Here is an 18919-nt window from a genome sequence, read left to right as displayed (position 1 = left end):
TTGATCTACTTCTGTTACATAGGCTTTTAGTAGATCGAGAATTGTTAGGTTGGCTATTTCACTTTGGCCATCCGTTTGTGGATGATAGGCCGAAGAGAAATTTAGCCTTGTCCCTAAATTCTCAAAGAGATCCTTCCAGAAATTAATGGTCATTCTAGGATCTCTATCCGACACTATGGACATTGGCAAGCCATGGTACTTGAAATTTTTGGAAATGAAGAGGGTTGCCATTTAATGGGCTTTGATAGTCTTTTTGACAGGTATAAAATGAGCTTGTTTACTGAACCTGACTACTATCGTCCATATTCCCGTATTCCCATGGATAGACTTAGGCAATCCAAAGATAAAATCCATGGATATGCTCTCCCATGGTGAATTAGGGATTGGCAAGGGTTGAGGAAATCCAAGTTGCTTCCCTCTATCAAATTCTGTCTTTTGGCATACCACACATTTAGAAACATACTCTTGTATGTTCACTTTCATGGTAGGCCAATAGAAATATGTTTCAATTCCCTGTAAGGTAGACTGAATCCCTCTATGCCCCGCATAAGGTGGACCATGAGATTCATACATTACTTTCTCACGTAGTGAGTTAGTAACACATAGTCTATTGCCATAGAGAAGATAACCATCTTGTAAAGTAAATGGTTCTTCTTTCTTCCCTAATGCAAGGGCTGAAATCACATCTCTAAAATCGGGATCAATAGCATACTCATCTATCATTGAAGATAGATCATTGTGAGTTGCTATGGAAACCGCATTCACTCTCTGCCATCTTGAGAGTGCATCAGCTACTTGATTATGCTTGCTAGCAATGTGAGCAATATGAAAATGAAATTGCGAAAGGAAATTTGCCCACCTCATTTGTTTGTCAGAGATCTTGGTCTGCGTCATGAAGTACTTAAGACTTTGGTGATCCTTTCGCAGAATGAAAGGAGTCCCCAATAAATAGTGCTTCCATGAGTCTAAGGCATGTAGAACTGCAAGGAGTTCCTTTTCATATATGCCTAGAGCTTGCTCAACAGGGTCGAGCCTTCGACTTTCATAGCCTATGGTGTGCCCGTCTTGGAGCAAAACATCTCCAAGGCAATCACCACAAGCATCACATTGGACCTCAAATGGTTTTGAGAGATCGGGTAGTGTAAGCACAGGTTGAGAGATAAGCTTTTCAAAAGCATTGTTCTCCTTAGCAGACCATGTATACCTAACGCTTTTCTTTGTTAGTTCATGTAATGGTCCCGCAATTTGTGAGAACTTTTCTATGAAGCGTCTATAGTATGCACACATACCTATAAAGCTTCTTAGTTCATGAAGATTCTTTGGTTTAGGCCATCCTTTTATTACCTCTAACTTTGATGGATCCATTTGGATGCCATCTTGAGAGATAATGTGCCCTAAATATTGAATCTCTTGCAAGAAAAATTCACTTTTCTTTCGATTAACATAAAGTTTATTCTCTCTTAAAACTTGAAATATTACCTGGAGGTGTTTCTTGTGTTCGTCTAATGAATTAGAGTAGATGATAATATCATCAAAGAACACTCCAGTGAAGGTTCAATGAGGCCTGAACAGCTTCTCCATCAAGCGGTTGAATGTGGCTGGTGCATTGATCAAGCCAAAAGGCATGACAATGTATTCGTAAAGACCAAATGTAGTGCGAAATGCGGTCTTTACAATGTCTTAATCAACTATCCTTATTTGATGATAGACACTTTTTAGGTCAATCCTACTGAAGTAGGTTGATCCTTGTAGCTTATCAAATAGGTCTTCTACCCGTGGAACGGGAAACCTATTCTTGATAGTGATCCTATTTAGTGCTCTATAGTCAACACACATACGATGTGCCGTCTTTCTTTTGCACTAATAGCACAGGTGAGCAAAATGGAGATGAGCTAGGCCTAACCATGCCCTTCTCAACTAACTCATGCACTTGCCGCATAATCTCCTCTTGTTGAGCTTGAGAAACTCTATAGGGAGGTTTGTTAGGCGGTGAACTTCCTGGAAGAAGTTCAATTGCATGGTCATCATTACCTCATTTAGGATAGTAGCTCATAAGGGATGTCGTCAATAAAAAACATCTTGAAACCCCTTGAGAAAATTGGATAACTCTAATTCCTTTTGGTTGCTTTTATTTTCTTTTTCTAAAGCATTAGGTTCATTTTGAGAATCTTTAACAAAAATCATGTACACGGAAATAGAGCTCTTTATTGACTTGTTGAAAGTTGGTGTATGTACAATGGGAATAGTGTTACCCATTTCCTTAGCATCTATATACATGTCTTTTTCCCTGAACTTAAAGGAGATTCTCCTTTCAGGGAATTTAACATTGGCAGTCAGGCGATCAAACCATGGTGCCCCTAGGATTACATCCTCATGCTTGAGAGGAGAGATAAAGAAGTCCTCTTTGTCCACATAGCTTTGGACATGAAGCCTCAATTTCCCGATTAAGGGAGTGACTGAAGCTTCTTGCCCCTTGAAAGCACTGTTTGCGGGTAGGACATCTCCCATCTCGTAGGCTTGTATGCCTAGCTTGGTGGCCAACTCTATAGATATAAAATTGTGAGTAGAACTAGGGTCAAAGAGAATAAAAGCATCATGTTCTCTTACCTTTCCCCAAGCATGGCATGGAGGAGATCTTTTGTGGTGAGTTTGGTGAGTCTCCTCCTCTTGGATTTCAACCAAGGTAGCTTTAGGAGGATCTTGGCGGTTGTTCTTTTGGGGACAAGCGTGGTATGTATGCCCTTGTTCGCCACACTTGAAACACCGATTATCCTTGCGATAACACTCAATCTCTTCAGGAGAGAGTTTGTTTTTACCTTTGTAAACTCCCTTCTCTTTAGCTTTGTTGGAGTTCCCCTTAGGAGACTTTTGGACATTGTCCTTCCCCTTAGGCTCGTTGGAACCCTTGTTTTCCGTGGGCTTATTATTTCTTTTAGCCCCCATTTGGAAATTGATTCAAGAGGTCACCATAGTATGGTGTATTACTGTCGATATGGCCCGTGGACTTTGGGAGTTGACATACTCTGCCATTTCTTCGGTTAAGCCCGCACAAAATTGTTCCTTTTGCTCTCCAAAATCTAACTTTTTGAAGATAGTGGTTTTGAGTTGTAGGTCCCAAAACTTGTCTACATATTTGTGGATGGATTCATAGGGAGAGAGCTTTAAGCTTCTCCATTCGGTGAGTACTTTGGCTTTAGCCTCGGTGGCCAAAAACAACTTCATAATGGAATCTCTTAAAGCTTTCCATGTTCGCAGAGCTTCACCGTTGGCTCGTACGCTAGACCACCATTGCCTGGCGGACTTTTGAAAGTGCATAGCTACATGGCGTAGCTTAGAGGACTCCGTGAAGCCCTCATCTCCAAATGCCGCATCAAACTATTGGATAAAGGCCAAGACTTTGTCCGTAGCACCAAAGGTGCCATCATAGGTAAGGAAAGAGATGCTCTTCCCTCCCTCTTTGAACTTCTTCAGCTTGGACGACCTCTTCCATGCGGAATAGGATTTTCTATGGCCTCTTCTTTTTGATGGTTCAAAGGTTGCACCATCACTTTCTTCAGAAGGTGAAGAATTTGAGAAAGGTGGAGAAGAGGGTGACCTCTTTCTTGCCTTTTTCTTGTCTTGATCTTCATCGTCTTCACCATCACTTTCATGAGAGGAAGAGGATGAAGAAGATGGAGAAGAGGGTGTCCTCTTTCTCGCCTTTTTCTTCTCTTTCTTTTTATCATCCCTCTTTGAATTATGGTGTGGAGAAGGGTGTGATGGTCTTCTCCGCTTTGGGGGTGATGGAGAGCGTTTAGCCCGCCGTCTTCGTGGAGCCATCTCCGCCGAGGTGGCGGGAGACTCACTTCTTTCTCGTTCCTTTGGTGGAGGCTCTTGAGTTCTCCTTTGGGAAGGAGATGCATCATCAAGAAGTAAATTCTTGAGCCCTTTGTATGGATTCTCTTCTTCTTCCCGAATCGGAGAGAGACCTCTTTTGAAAGTCTCACAAGGAGGCTTCCTAGGTGTTCTCTCGTCATGGTGGTGAGCTTGGAAAATCCCATGAGCACGGAGCTGCCATTGCACTTCACTTTGGAGAGATGGATTGCCCATGGCTTGTTGAAGCCTAGAAGCAAGATAGTTAACAAGCATCGAAGCATCATTAGTAGCTTGCTCATTAGTAAAATCAAAGTTATCAACATTAATTTCACTCTCTTTACTATTCTTTGAATTGCTGAAAATCTGAATCTACAGATGAATGTTGGGGATGGACGATGCCCCCCAAGGCAACATCAAATGGTCTCTCTGACATGCAGCATCTCCCAATGGAACACACAACCCAACTCACGCAATGCCAGCACAGTAATACATCACGCACAACAGCAAAACAGGCTCAGCAGAGAAATAGGCTCAGTAGAGAAACAGACGCAACAGAGAGACAGACTCAGCAGGATCGCCAAATGTGTAGGGGTTCGGCAACACATGAAGAAAAACAAGCTAAACAATCCTCATAAGGCTTAATACAAGAATCAGACTCAGCAGAATAACACAGAGACAAGATCAAACAGAGCAAGGAGGAGAGATTAGGGAAAACTCAGAACTCGTATTCATCTTCAAGAAAGGCTTACAGCTCGAGAGATCATCCCTCCCAGTCGTCCTCTAAGCCCATGAATTGTCCAACACGAAACAGTTGTAACTGCCCAAAAGAAGTTCTTGGCCAAATATCTGACTAAGCAGAAATCCGACTCAGAAGAAATCCGACTCAGTATAAATCCGACCCAGTAGCATCTGACTGACCAGAATCCGACTGACCAACATCTGACTGACCACTAAATTGTCATACTGATGTGCCTGTCAACATCTACTTACTCACAGGCAATTAATAGTACCAACCATTTATAGCTAGCTTGAGGACCTCCCTTCTTGAGCAAGAAAAGAGAAGCCTTGTGCTCTGATACCAATGTAACATTTACTGGACTTAAAACTTGTGTGTAGCGGAAATTGTGGGCATTTCATTCGAATAGATTCCTAATGAAAATTACAAGAGTGCTTGGGTGGAGAGAGCAACAAAAAGCATAGCACCTAGTTAGATAGCATGAACAATACTTTCAAAAGAGAGAGAAATTAAGCTATTGACAACAGTTGAGGACCGGATTTTCATGGAGCCGGTCCCCCCTCCAAAAGGCTTTGTATTATGATTTCTCCCATCAAGAGAGACATTGTACAATACAATTCTTTGTGTTCCTTCAAGACTAGCTAGTGCAATGAAGATGAAATCTTCATGCACTAAGCAAAACACTTATCAAACACAACATCAATTATCCCCGGTCTCAGACCCAAGACCTCACACACCTTCAAAGATGGTGAGAGCTAGCAGGGTATGAGAGTAGATTGAGAGGAAGTAGGAGTATTCTTACAAGAAAGATGTACATCTCCTCACATAATCACTCATATTATCATAGCTTAGCTTAGTAATTAGTATGGTAGAGGAGATGAGCATGCATTGAAGCTTGGCTCTTGGTTGGATTTGCATCACAAATCCAAGAGTTGTTGGTGTAGGCCTCCCTTCTCACAAGCTTGGAGTAGATGGTAAGTTTTCTATTAAAGCTTGAGAAGGAGAGAGAGAGAGTCTTCTTTACTTCACACATGAGATTGTGTGAGTGTGTGTGTGATAATGCCTTGCAAAAATCAGCCCCCTCTCTCTCTCTTGGTCGACCCCTCTTGCTATTTGCTCATGCTACCCTCTCATTGGACCTCCCTAGGGCTAGCCAATGACAATTAAGCAGCATAAGTGATAGCCTTCTGACATGTGTCTCCCTTTCCCCTTTTGTGAGAGTTGTAGGTAATTTAATAATTCAACTAAACTCTCATTGGACCCCTTTGCCTCCTAGCCAATAGGAATCAGGCGAGCCATTGGGCTGCTGAATGCTCATTGGTCCCCTTGGGAGACTGTCCAATAGTCTTCTAGAGGGCTTAATTCTCATTGGTTCTTTTATTAAGTGTTTTTAAATTTATTAAACTAGATTTACTCTAGCCTAATTCTCATTGGTCCACCTCCAAGGCCATCCAATAGGAATTGGGTACACCTTGTGGGCATCTAGGCTAGGGAGCTGACATGTGTCCCTCATTCCTTTTGTGTAAAGGGAGCTTGTGTGTGTGTGTGTGTGTGTGTGTGTGTGTGTGTGTGTGTGTGTGTGTGACTTTCTCTCTCATCCCCTACAAGCTAGGCTCGCCCCCTCTTATGTAGGGATTTGTAAAGACTTTTTGACACACACAAAGCATCCAATTCCCCCATGGTTGACCTTTGGACACAACCTTTGAATTTTGGAACCTTAGCATTTTGGAAGTCTTAATGGGCTAAACCTTAGGGTCTTTTAAGCCCATTGTTGCACATGGATCTTTTGCAGATGGCCCCCCCTTTGGATCCCTACTGTGGCCGGTCTGCTAGCTTAACCAATATTCTAGATTTTTCTCCCCTGGCACTTCCCCATATTAAATGATCAGTTTAACATGAGAAAATCATTTAGGAGAATTAGATATTGATTATTATGACATCTTAAGACACCAACTTCTAGTTTCTAAAGGAAATAAGTTCTTGTGTAGGTAAGCAAAACAAGAAACGGAGATCTAGTGTGTCAAGGTGGAAAACAAGGGGTAAGAAGTGTCTAGAGAAATGCATAGAAATCCATTTGAGAAAATAGATATGGTGTAATATTAGTAGGCTATTTTAAAGATCTACCACCTAAAGTGAGTATGGGGTGCATGTTTACATGAGTCTTATAAACATGTATCCACTTTGAAAGGCAAGGGAATGAGAAAAAAGCAAGGCAAGGTGGCGGATCTTTAGAGGATACTCAGTGACAATGAATATGTACATTCCTCCTTCATCGATATGAAAAGAAACAATAAATCACATAATTGTTTTTTGTGTCACTAGCCCATTAAAGCTTCATTATGGTATATTAGCTCCAAATACTTTCTCTCATTTTTTGACGTTCCTTGTTTGTTGGTGTGTTGTGATTCCTTTTTTAAGTGCTAGGAGGCGTGGACCACCCCAACATACAAAGTATAAAATACATGAGAATTTATTAGGTAGGACAATACATAAAGAGGATACAAGTTCAAACCTTAAACTTTTTGAGCTAAAGCCCTAAGTCCATGTCTTACAAATATACATATCTTTTTTTATATGAAATGATGTTAAATCATAGCCACTTCCTCTTGTCCTTTGAGATCCATTCCAATGTGTAAGTATGTAATTATTTTTTGAATTCTTTTAGTATTGCATTAGGAAATCAAAACCATTAGCAGCGGTTGCAATGTCTTTTCCATTATTATGTCCAAAAACCTTTTTTTTTTAAGCCATACTAGCAATTGTGAGTGGAGTTACTATATTATCTCATCAACTAATCTACAATGAGCCTCAAGCACTACATGTGCCTTGAAGGGAAAACATTTCCAAAAAGGTGATGTAGAATTCATAACAAAAGACCCTTTTTATTCCTTATCCACTAGTAGCTTTATCCAAAGTTCAGCACTCTGCTTTTGCCATAGAGGGCACCGCCTGAGTAGCCAATATAACTTAGTGCATGTTTCCATTATTTGGCTTATGTAGATGTTCCAAATCTTGACCCTATTCAATATATAATCTTGGTGCTATCACACACAATATCATTGAATTGAGCTACCACAACATTTTTCTCAAAGACACAAAGGTTTTCAACTTTCCAAATGTGCTTCAGAGAGCAATATTTCACTCTATGAATGCACACAAGAAATGCTTGGTGCTAAAATATTCTTCCCCTTGAAACCAAGTCATTCCTAAAGAAGAGCACCTTCCAAGTCCTTTGTAGCCAATTGCAAATTTTGGTGACAAGACCTTGCAAGAAAGGGTAGTCTTTGAATAGATGCAAGGGATCTTCAAAAGCTGCTTTGTACCCAAAGCAACTATTTGTGCAAATCCCTTTGGCAAGAATCTTAATCCTAGTAGGGGTAGGCCCCCACAACACCTTCCAGGTGATTATCTTCATTGAGTGTGACCATTTTACTTCCCAAATGTTGTTTATACATTTTAGCGACTTCTCTTTTGATCAATTCACCCTTTGACAACTGGATGAGCGGAGTGAACTAGTCCACCCTATAATTCCATAGAACTTTGGCTTTACTGATCAATAGCCTTTCAATTTCACCAACTAGTACACATTCTTCCAACAAAAGTTGTCGTCATTCTAGAAAGTGTCAACTTGGAGATCCTTTGTTATTCCCCTTTTTAGTAACTTCCCTCCAAAAGATAATCCTTCTAGCTTGGAAATCCAAGGGACTAATGTAAGTCGGAGCACCTAAATATATAAAAGTCTCTTCCTATTCTAGTGATGATACCACTAATTTTCTCTTTTAAAGTATCTCCCCCCCAGCAGCTAAACCCCTTTAAAAAATCAAGCTAGGAGCTAGAAAATTGTCATGCACTTTGTATGATCCTTCCATGGGCCTCATCTCCAGAAGAACTCTACTTTGTCAATCATATCCCAAGCCATCACCGCCTCATCTTGCCTTTGATTTTTTAGGGAGACTACTAGCTTTGCACACATGGCTTTTGCGTGTAGTGTTGGGTTCAAGATCCCAATACCACCTAGGTCCCTTGATCTTATCACCCATTCTCATGTCCCCCACTACCATTGAGATGTGTCTCTTGTAATATTCTTCCATATGAACCTTTTGATGGGTTTTAAAATTTCTTTTCAATTGCATATGGCCATGTTTAAAACAGTTGAGACAAAGGATATGTATGTATGGAATCATGAAGGAGTTAATCATAGCCACTTTGTTGTGAAAGGGAAGAGTGCATTCTCCCATCTTCTCATGTTATTGTTAATTTTGTTTAGAACTCCATGTTTGTGTGAGATGTCCACCCCTACTGGTGCATTGAGTTTTTTGAACACTTTGACTTTTGAAATAATCTTTTGGCAGGGTTAATCGAGTTGTTTACAGCTAGTTGAAATCAATCTTGATTTTTTGATGCCACACTTAGGGGTTGATGTAGTTTCAAACATTTGCACATTCTTAAGAGTTCTTTTGAGCATTTGGGAGTTGGATTTTATGAAGAGTAGAGGATTGTCATCAAACAAACTGAGAATCATCCTTGAATCTCCCCTTCTGTACCATTTTCCTCAAGCAAAGACACAAGTGGATGTGAACCAATTGTAAAATGTAGCAAGGCAAATGGACCATTTTGCGGCACTCTTACTACATTGTGTCCAATAGTACGTTACATTACCTCAACCTGTTAGAGATTAATGTTATTAAACAACCTAATCTTTATTCTTGTACATGTGAAATCATTTGATCCTCTTACTAATGAAAGGGATATAACCCTACCTTTCTATTGGTCTCGAAGCCATTTTCCTTATGATCTTGCATGAAAATTTTCTCATGTTCGTGTTTATCATGTGCAAGTTATCTTGTTTGGTTCTCTCTCTCTCTCTCTCTCTCTCTCTCTCTCTCTCTCTCTCTCTCTCTCTCTCTCTCTCACACACACACACACACACACACACACACACATTGGACCCTAGAAAAACTGATGTTTGTGTTTGTGTTTGTGTTTGTGTTTGTGTTTGTGTTTCTGTGTCACAAAGTGTTTTTGTGTGTCTCTCTCACACACATTGGATCTCAATAAAACAAATGTGTGGTGTTTGTCTTTGTGTCTGTGTGTCCCAAAGTGAGATTGGTGGAAGAAGGGAAATAGTTTTTGGAGCAATGATTTCCACATATATTTTTTTCAATTGCATTATTATTTGCAAGATTCTTGGTATTCCCAACTAAGATCGTCAAGTTGTCTCTCTTGCATCCAATATTTTGTGTTGTTTCTACTTTCCTATTGTAGCTAATATAATCGTTAAAAGAACAGACTAGGGCAACGGATAGACTATGTGTTTGAATTTTGCAAGAAACTAATACTAATGTGCTAAAAATATAGTATATTTTTCCAAAAAGTGAGTGCATTTGCTTGATTGAAAAAAGGCCACGTTGGTGGACGGACTGCGTGCTCGTCCGCCAATGTGGCCTTTTTTCAATCAAGCAAATGCACTCACTTTTTGGAAAAATATAATATATTTTTAGCACATTAGTATTAGTTTCTTGCAAAATTTAAGCCAAAATCTTTTTTCTCCCTCTCAAGTGACCTACTTCAATTTCCAAACGGCTCAAGGCTCTCACCACGTGTGAATCGAGGCTACCTTGTGACAAGATACTTTATAAAATGTTTTTCAAATCTTGAGCTCAGTGGTCGTTTGTGCGCGCGGACGAGCAGCATGCTCTTGAACGAGAGAAGGACTCCTAGCCTGGCTCATCACATCCAGACCCTCCATCACCATTCCACTCCTATTGGTGGCTACGGATGATATGTGTCTTGAAGCGGCATGGGAACCTCAAGGTTCTTTGGATGCATACCTAGTAGAATTCCAAAACTTATGTCAGTGTGTCGACTATTGTGAAGCTGCTTGGCCCTCGCTTGCTCAAGTTCTTTGCAGGGAAGAAGCGACCTAATTGTTGGGAGCTTTGAAGGACCTGATCCCTATACTGTTGGCCTTGTTGGCACGTGAGGTGATGGCATCTCTCATTAACTCGTATGCGCAAAACAATTTCCCGCTCTCCACATATATGGAAGTGGCACCTTGAGGAGGATGCTTCAGTTATGTAGCTTGGAGCTGTTGAATGTGAATCTTGTGGTGTCATTAAGGCATATGCGAGAGGAAGAGATGTGCAGCCTCGTGTGCACGGTGCTATGTAGCTGGACGGCGAGGGGAGGAGAAAGTGGAGTTGCGGCCATGATTATGAGCCACCACAAATGATATCATCTACAAAATGATGATGGTCAAGAAGATAGAGGATGTTTTGTCAAAGAGTGGCAAGGGGAAATTGAAGCTGTTGAACTTGGTGGAGGAAATTCATTACCTGATGGGTATCTTTTATGTGGGTCATTTCATCCTAGCTTTCACCTGCAACCAGCTTGACAAAGAGAATGGCAGAGCACTTGGCATACATTTTTGGCACAATTGAAGGATAGAGTGAATTGTGCTTTCTACTTCAAGATCGGGGCATGCATGCTGGCATGGAGATCGTTGCTTCCTGGTATTTTGCAATTTTGCATTGCTTAGTCTTAAGGAGAATGTTTGGTAGATACTTTGCAACTTAGCAGACAAAGGACGAGGTGCAAAAAAGATTGGGGTTTTTTTTGGGGTGTGTGTGTGGAAGTTTCTGACCCTCTCTCCCTCTCCATTTCATTTTTGCCCAACACATCTACCTCAACATCTTTGAAGAGCTTGGGAAGTTTGAGGAGCTGGAGAGTTTACACATTTGCAATAATCTTGTCGTTGATCACATGGTTGGAAATGTGTATGCACAATTCCAGGAAGAGGAGCAAGACACTGCTGCTTTGCAAGGATTGACTGGACGATTTTATGTAGGCCACCCAATTATTGTAGATTGTTCACCGGTTATAGATTTTGGAGAGGCTACTTGTCAATAGTTTGAGGAAATTGTAACCAGGGTGGATGTTGCAACTTTATGCATGCTATGAAAATTGGCAAGGGAAATTGGTAGGGATCGAGCTCAAAAGAAATTTGTTTGGAAGCTATGGAAGGCATGTAGGAAGTAGGAGTTGCAACCCTCAAATCAAATTATAGTCCCTGGGGAGATTGCGACACACGAGAACGATATGGAAGTCACGGGCATTCAAGGTATGCTTATGAATATGGAGATTCTAATGTTCAGAGATCACATGTACAAACAATGTGAAATTTTACTCAGTTTTATCTTAGGCGCGCCTAAAATGGTTGCACCTATCTGTGGGGTCTACTTCAACTTTTATCACACAATTGGGGTCTCCACATCTTGCCAAAGTCAATCCTGGTGTCAAAATGACAAAACTGATTTTTTGGTTGGAGATTTGTTTTCAGCGCGCCTAAGATAAATCTTCTCTATTTCAACATATTTTTGGCCAATGTGACTTGGGTTAGATTTAACATGTGATTTCAAGCTTGTACAATGAGTTACACAAGGCTTCACTGTTTTTGATCCCGTAGCCTGGTTTTCTAGTTCTCTTGATGTTCTTACGCTTACACAACTCCAAATTTGATGAAACTTGCCGAGGAGGGGGATAATAATTATGCAAGCTTTTAATTTAGAGCTTTTGGTACAAATTTAGAGCTTCTTTAACTGTGTGATCAAATAGGCTTATTGTATATGAGAGTGTTCCCAAATGTACAACTCTTTGACATAATTTTAGATCTATATTTAAGAGTTCAAATTAAAATCTATTTTGTGTGCAAAGTTATATTCAACAAGAACATTTTTTGGATTCTTTAAGCTAAAACATAATGCATATCTTAAAATTGTATTATTTATACCCATTCTATCCCACAAAAATAGAATTTTACATACTTGTTCTATAGACATGTGTCTTTTCTCTTGTTTATTAATGGCTAACCTTAAGGTTACTGAGGACACAATGTAGCCTTTCTCCTCACAAAGAAGATTGAGAGCTAGTTGCTCTACTAATCTAGATTGAGGCACTTTGTAGTCTGAAAGGGTTTTCAAAAGTGAATCAGTAGTAGATATAATGCACTACATAATACAAAATATTTCTCAAACATCAGAACTTATCCATATCTTGCATAGCAAATCCAAGTGATTCTACCTTCCTCATTGTTGGGTATGCAAGCCCAATTGTGGGAATGTCTAGTGTGTCTGGTGTCTAGCCTGTGGGAATACCCTCATAAAGCATACAGGGAAAGGTTTGTTAAAGGTTAAGTTTTGCATGGCAAGGAAAATCTATATATTGTAAGCTTTACAAAGAATTAACAATCATAGCATGTGTTTGTTTTTCTTGCTGTGTCGAGTAACTCTCTCTCTCTCATTCTGCTCTTCTCTTAGCCATGGCACCCCACAAGCTACACCCACCATAGCCTCGACTCCCAACACTCATTACCATCCAAGCCCCTTTCTCTCCTAGATAAGGTTGGAGTATCCAATTTACCTATTATCATTTTAGTGGTTCTACCTACCTCATTATGATCCAAGACCCTTTCTCTGATAGATCAGGTTGGAGTAGCTACTATTGAAGCAGAGGAGAGGCAACTCACGGAGTGCCAACAATGAACCATGTTAGGAGAATTATAGCCAATACCATGCACTCTGCATGGTTGTAAATTTTTTACCTCATATTGTAATGTTTGCATATCACAAATAATCTTGGGATGAATCATAAAATGAAATAGACATTGAACATCAAGCAAAATACTTAGAACCATCCCACAAAATGATAAATGCCTTCACAAAATCATGACATAAATACACACCTATTCTTAGACACAAAAATAATAACAAATTCAAGTAGGCAACAAACCAAACCCCCATTGGAATCAAAACAAAGGTTCGGTGCATCTCAATGCAATTTTGTGAATATCTTGTTGGGAGAGGAAAGATTAAGTTCAAGATCTTGTAATTCAAAACATCTTTGTTTACTATATGTGAATGCTACATCCTAGCTTGCTTTAGATGTATATAAATATTCAAGCCACTTCTTAGATACCATAGTAGATAATATATCATTTACAAACATGATATGGTGAGTTAGTACTACTACACAATGCACACTCAAAGACAAACTTTTCTACCTCAAAATTTTCAACTTCAATAAGAACTCACAAGGAAAATCAAGCTTTATTAAAACCCAAAAATATAAAACATGCAAGAATAATGTCATCAAAATACATTTAGCTTCCATCATTAGGCCTGAGTGACTACATGCTTTGAGCACCATAACAAATGTGACTATATTTGGGGAGATCCTTTGCTATATTTGGACCTGACAAAAAATGATCATAGATCTTTCTTTGCCGACCCTTGCCAGCATATCCTTTTTATAATCTAGTCCCATACACTTCATCTAGAAACAAACCCTTGCTTTGCACGTGCAAAAGCAACCCACAAGAATTCACCATCAACTGGGTGTTGGGTACTTGCAATCGAAGATGTAGCAATTCTCTCGTTGTCCCTCTCTCAACTTAGAACTATAGCCAAAAGAGCTATGGGTGCTACACCAAATTCCTTTCTCTCTCTCTCTCTCTCTCTCTCTCTCTCTCTCTCTCTCTCTCTCTCTCTCTCTCTCTCTCTCTCTCTCTCTCTCTCTCTCTCTAAGAAATGTTGCCAATAGGGGTACGGGTGCTACACCAGATCCTCTCTTTGGGAAAACTTTTTCTATATTACAATTCTTGATATCTAAATATCTTTACATTTCATCCCTTACAATGCATCAATATACTTTTGCATTTGACATACACCGCAATATTCATCCTGCAAGTCAGTAAAGTTTGATCTCTATGCCTTGGTGGGCTTGGCGGAATATAGCCTCTGCTTAGTCAATCAAGCATGGACGTTCATGCCTCTTGAGAATTTATCTTTGAATTTACATTTCAAAAATCTTAGTCATTTAAGCATAAAAATTACCTCAAGCTTTGGGCAAGGTTCCGACAACCACTTTAAGCATCTTAGCACCTCATGCTTGGGTACGATTCCCACCTCGAGGTTAGCCCTAGCTTGCGTAAGGTCAAAGGATTTTTTAACACTAACTTTTGGAGGTCTTTAATGAAGCTAACCCTAAGGTCTTTTAAGCTCCACTAGATGCACATTGCTCTTTGATAGAATACCTCTGTTTGGACCTCTTTTGAGATGTAACCATCTCTCCTCTTAGTCCCTTGCTGAGGTAAATCTAGAAGCACTTATTGCACATTGCTTTTTGGTAGACCATCTGTTTGGTGGATACAGGCGTATACAGGCGTATGCACACCAAACCCTATGGACACTCTATTTTTTTTAAAGAAAGCCATATAATTCAGCCTAAGATGAGTTGTAATCATGATGTGATTAGACAATACCCTCTTTATTTCTCTAAGTCTACACCCTTGTAAGAGGACGGATGGCCATGAGAAAGCCCCCTAACTTTTAAAGTCAAAACCCTTAGTTTTGAGGGAAGAAGGATCGTTAGCTGGAAGAAGGAAAAAACATGCACTGTGGAGGCTTTTTGTGACTACAACTTGTAATCTTCTTTTCTCCTGAGCTGGTAATCAGAATTCAATTCCGAATATCACATTGCGTTCCTTGTCTCTTACTCTACAATCTAAGTGTAATCATTTTCAATTCTGATGTGGTTCGCGATGTACTATTTGTGAGCTAAATGTATTGATTTGGGGGTTAAAATGGTTGTTTTTTTATGTTTTGACCAGGATAAGTGTTTCTATGCTTAAGGAAGACCTTTCCAAGTACTTCTGTTTCAGTTTTTTGCACATTTTTTGTGACGGATCGTGATTTATGTACCTTGCTTGATGGTGATAGAACTTGGTAGGATTGAGTCCATAAGTGTTGTGATACCTCTCCTTAAGTTTCGTGGCATTCCAGATTTGTTTAATTACCAAAAAGGCGTGATGACGTAAAGTTGTGAGATTGGACGCATATTGATTGTCTAACTAGGAAGTGGTTGATTTGCTTTTATCATAGAACGAGCAGCGCCTGAGTTCACTTTGGTGAGATTGACACTCTCATTAAGTCTCCGTGCCCCATCCCGAGTCGCTTCCTTGCATATTGACATTATGTTAGTACAAAAGAGCTATGCTGCAAACGTCCGTCGCGACGACCCGCTAACATTGGCGCCGCTGCCGGGGAAACCGGTCCTCAGGTGGTGAGTGACTTAGTGTACAAAGAAAAAAAAAATCTCCCTTCAAGCTTTTGATACCCGTTCTGCTTACCCATAGACAGTGAAGCAGCTAGACGTAGGTTTAGTTCTTGATAGAGACTTGAGTCCAAGACTAGCCATTGCTATTCCTTAACAACAAAGAAAGTTGTGAGTGAAGTACAAGATAGTATTTCGTTCTTTGATTTTTCACATGCTTGGAAAGGCCTGTTCCACCACACACGTTGTTGTTATTTTCGTAATGTTAAGTTCAGTTATGTTTGCAGATTCATTTTAGTTTATAAGAGTAGGTTAGGAAACAAATTACACCATCATTTGTGGCCAAAAGGATCGAGGGAAAAACTATCAAAAACCTTATTTTGGTGTTGAAGACCATAACTCTGAAAAGATGAAGAAGTGATGGTCAGAGCTTCAAAACTGGACCAAACCCAGTAAAACTTTCAAGAAGGGGATAAAAACACTTATTGGAAAAGACTTGCAAAAAACTTCCAATTTGCCTATCCAACATGGATCGCGATCCATGTACCTTTTTGGCAAAATATGCCAAAATTATTTCCTTTGCTTAGAACAGGCTCTTAGGCATTAGAACCTTGAGTTTGGTGAGAATTAGAGGGCTAGAAGATTATAAAAATCAAAAGATTGGGGTGAGCATACCAAAACCTTGGAAAAAGGGGAAAACATGAAAAAACTGAACTTTTACTTGCCCAAATCCAAAAAGGGATGAGAATTGGGACGAACTAGAAGCAAGGAATCAAGAGAACCATATTTCATGTCTAGATGCTTCCCAACATGGATCGCGATCCATGTTCCAGGTAGACATCTGACAGTAAGATTTGACCAGTGTACTCCTGATTCCTAGTTGAACAACTTTTCCAAAAGGAGCCATAGACAAAAAGTGAAAAAAGATGGTCAAAATACCAAAAAAGGAGTGGTTTGCAAAAAACCTCAAAACAGACACAAAAGTCGTCTTTTCACTTGGAAAAAACTGATCAAATCTAAAAAGACTTGGGGAATAGCATCATCATACCTTGTGTGATCAGCTCACAAAGTGTCAGTCCAAAATCTGCCAAACATGGATCGCGATCCATGTACCTTTTTGGAAGTTTGAGCTGATAAAAGGCAAGCAAGGAAGTGACAACAGTTGGAGCACTTTATCCTAAAGGACCCTTATCAAAAAATTTCAAAATGTAAGGTTTCCAGTTTCTGAAACCTTAAAGATTGTATAAAGCTTAATCAATCTGATATGATTATTGAAATAGCAATGTAGAACTGTCTGACCGTGGCAAATATTGGTATTTTTTGAATCTTAAGCACAACAAACCCCGGGCTAAAAATTTTCAGAACAAAATTTCGATAAAATTTGGAAAAGTTACGGGCTCTGAAAGATTACACTAGGAATTTAATTAGTTAAGTAAAATTAATTGGTTTCATTAATTATTATCAATAACGACTTTCTTATCCTAAGGTTCTAGAAATTACTAATATTTCCAATTTTCATCATTAAAAATCAGAGAAATTAGTAAAAATCAATTCTGTGTATCAGGGGGGCTGTGTGGGGTAATGATGAACTCTCCCAGACTAGATTTAGCAGCAAGGGGCGTTCTTTGACCTAGTTATTGCCATTTTCCAGCATGTGAGTGCTCAGAAACCTATAAATATCACTCTTGCTTCACTACTTCAGACAGACTCGGAGTCTTGACACACTCTCTCTCATCTAGAAAGACCGCTACGCAGAAATCACTAGACATTAAGCTCTAGTTAATTAATATAAATGGTAATTAGCATAATCCTTCTTAATTAGCCAAGCTAGAGTAATCTATTTTCTTAATAAATTAAAGATTAGGTCTATGTATACTCATAAATCCTCTTTTAATTAAATATTCTCTATTGAATGTTGTAATTAAGCTTAGGGTTATTAAGATAATTAATTATTATATCATATTAGGGCTGAATTTGTCCATATTAACCATAAATTATTAGAAACTATATTAATTAAGTTTAGATTATGTTGAGATAATTATAAGAGCTGCATTAGATAGTCATTAAGCTAGAAAAATTATCTCATAATTTTTTGAGTAATTTTTATAATTAATTAGGAGGAATTACACTATTTTTTAGAAAAAATTAAAGAGAAAAATAATCAAATTGATTCAAAATGTTTTGATCTATTTATCAGAGGTTAATTACATGTTAGGGAACCTATGATAATTATGTAAAGCTCAAATAATTAATCTAACTTATTACTTTAGCAGAATTACTCTGTTCTTAGGATAAATTAAATAGGGAAAATTAACAAATTGATTCAAATTTCTTTGAGTTATTTCTTAGAGGTTAATTACGTGTTAGGAAACCCATAGCAATTATGTCAAGCTCATATAATTATTTTTTCTAATTACTCTAGCAGAATTACTCTATTTTTAGAACAAATTAAATCGGGGAGATTAGCAAATTGATTTAAACTACTTTGAGTTATTTAGTAGAGTTCAATTACATGCTACAAAACTCGTGCTAATTATGTCAAGCTCAGATAATTAATTTACCTAATTACTTTAGCAGAATTACTCTATTTTTAGGATAAATTAAATGGGGGAAATTAGCAAATTGATTCAAATTGATTTGAGTTATTTATCACAAGTTAATTACATGTTAGGAAACCTGTGATAATTATATCAAACTCAGATAACTAATTTACCTATTTACTTTAGTAGAACTACTCTATTTTTAGGACAAATCAAATGGGAAAAGTTAGCAAATTGATTCAAATTGCTTTGAGTTTTCTATTAGAGGTTAACCACATGCTAAAAAATCCGTGATAATTATGTCAAGCTCAAATAATCAACTTACCTAATTACTTTAGCAGAATTACTCTATTTTTAGAACAAATTAAATGAGGGAAATCAGCAAATTGATTCAAATTTCTATGAGTTATTTATCAGAGGTTAATTACATGTTAGAAAGTTCTTTTTAATTAGTTCAAGCTCAAATAATTAATTTACCTAATTACTTTAGTAGAATTACTCTATTTTTTGGACAAATTAAAAGGGGGAAATTAGTAAATTGATTCAAAATGCTTTGAGTTATTTATTATAGGTTAATTACATGCTTGCAAACCCATAATTATTCTTTTAATCTCAGATAATTAGTTTACCTAATTATCTTAGCAGAATTACACTGTTTTTAGGACAAATTAAAAGTGTG

At 38.5% G+C, this 18919-nt stretch overlaps 1 pseudogene; it reads left to right on the top strand.

Moving 5' to 3' along the window:
* Positions 1-10993: 10993 nt before the first annotated feature.
* LOC147458602 (splicing factor U2af small subunit A-like) lies at positions 10994-11574 on the top strand (annotated as a pseudogene).
* Positions 11575-18919: the final 7345 nt, after the last annotated feature.

This window comes from Adiantum capillus-veneris, chromosome 4 (assembly GCF_014529385.1).
Source record: "Adiantum capillus-veneris isolate H3 chromosome 4, ASM1452938v2, whole genome shotgun sequence".
In the NCBI taxonomy this organism is placed as follows: Eukaryota; Viridiplantae; Streptophyta; class Polypodiopsida; order Polypodiales; family Pteridaceae; genus Adiantum; species Adiantum capillus-veneris.
The sequence above is the reverse complement of the archived record's forward strand: the minus strand, read 5'-3'. Positions and strand labels throughout refer to the sequence as shown.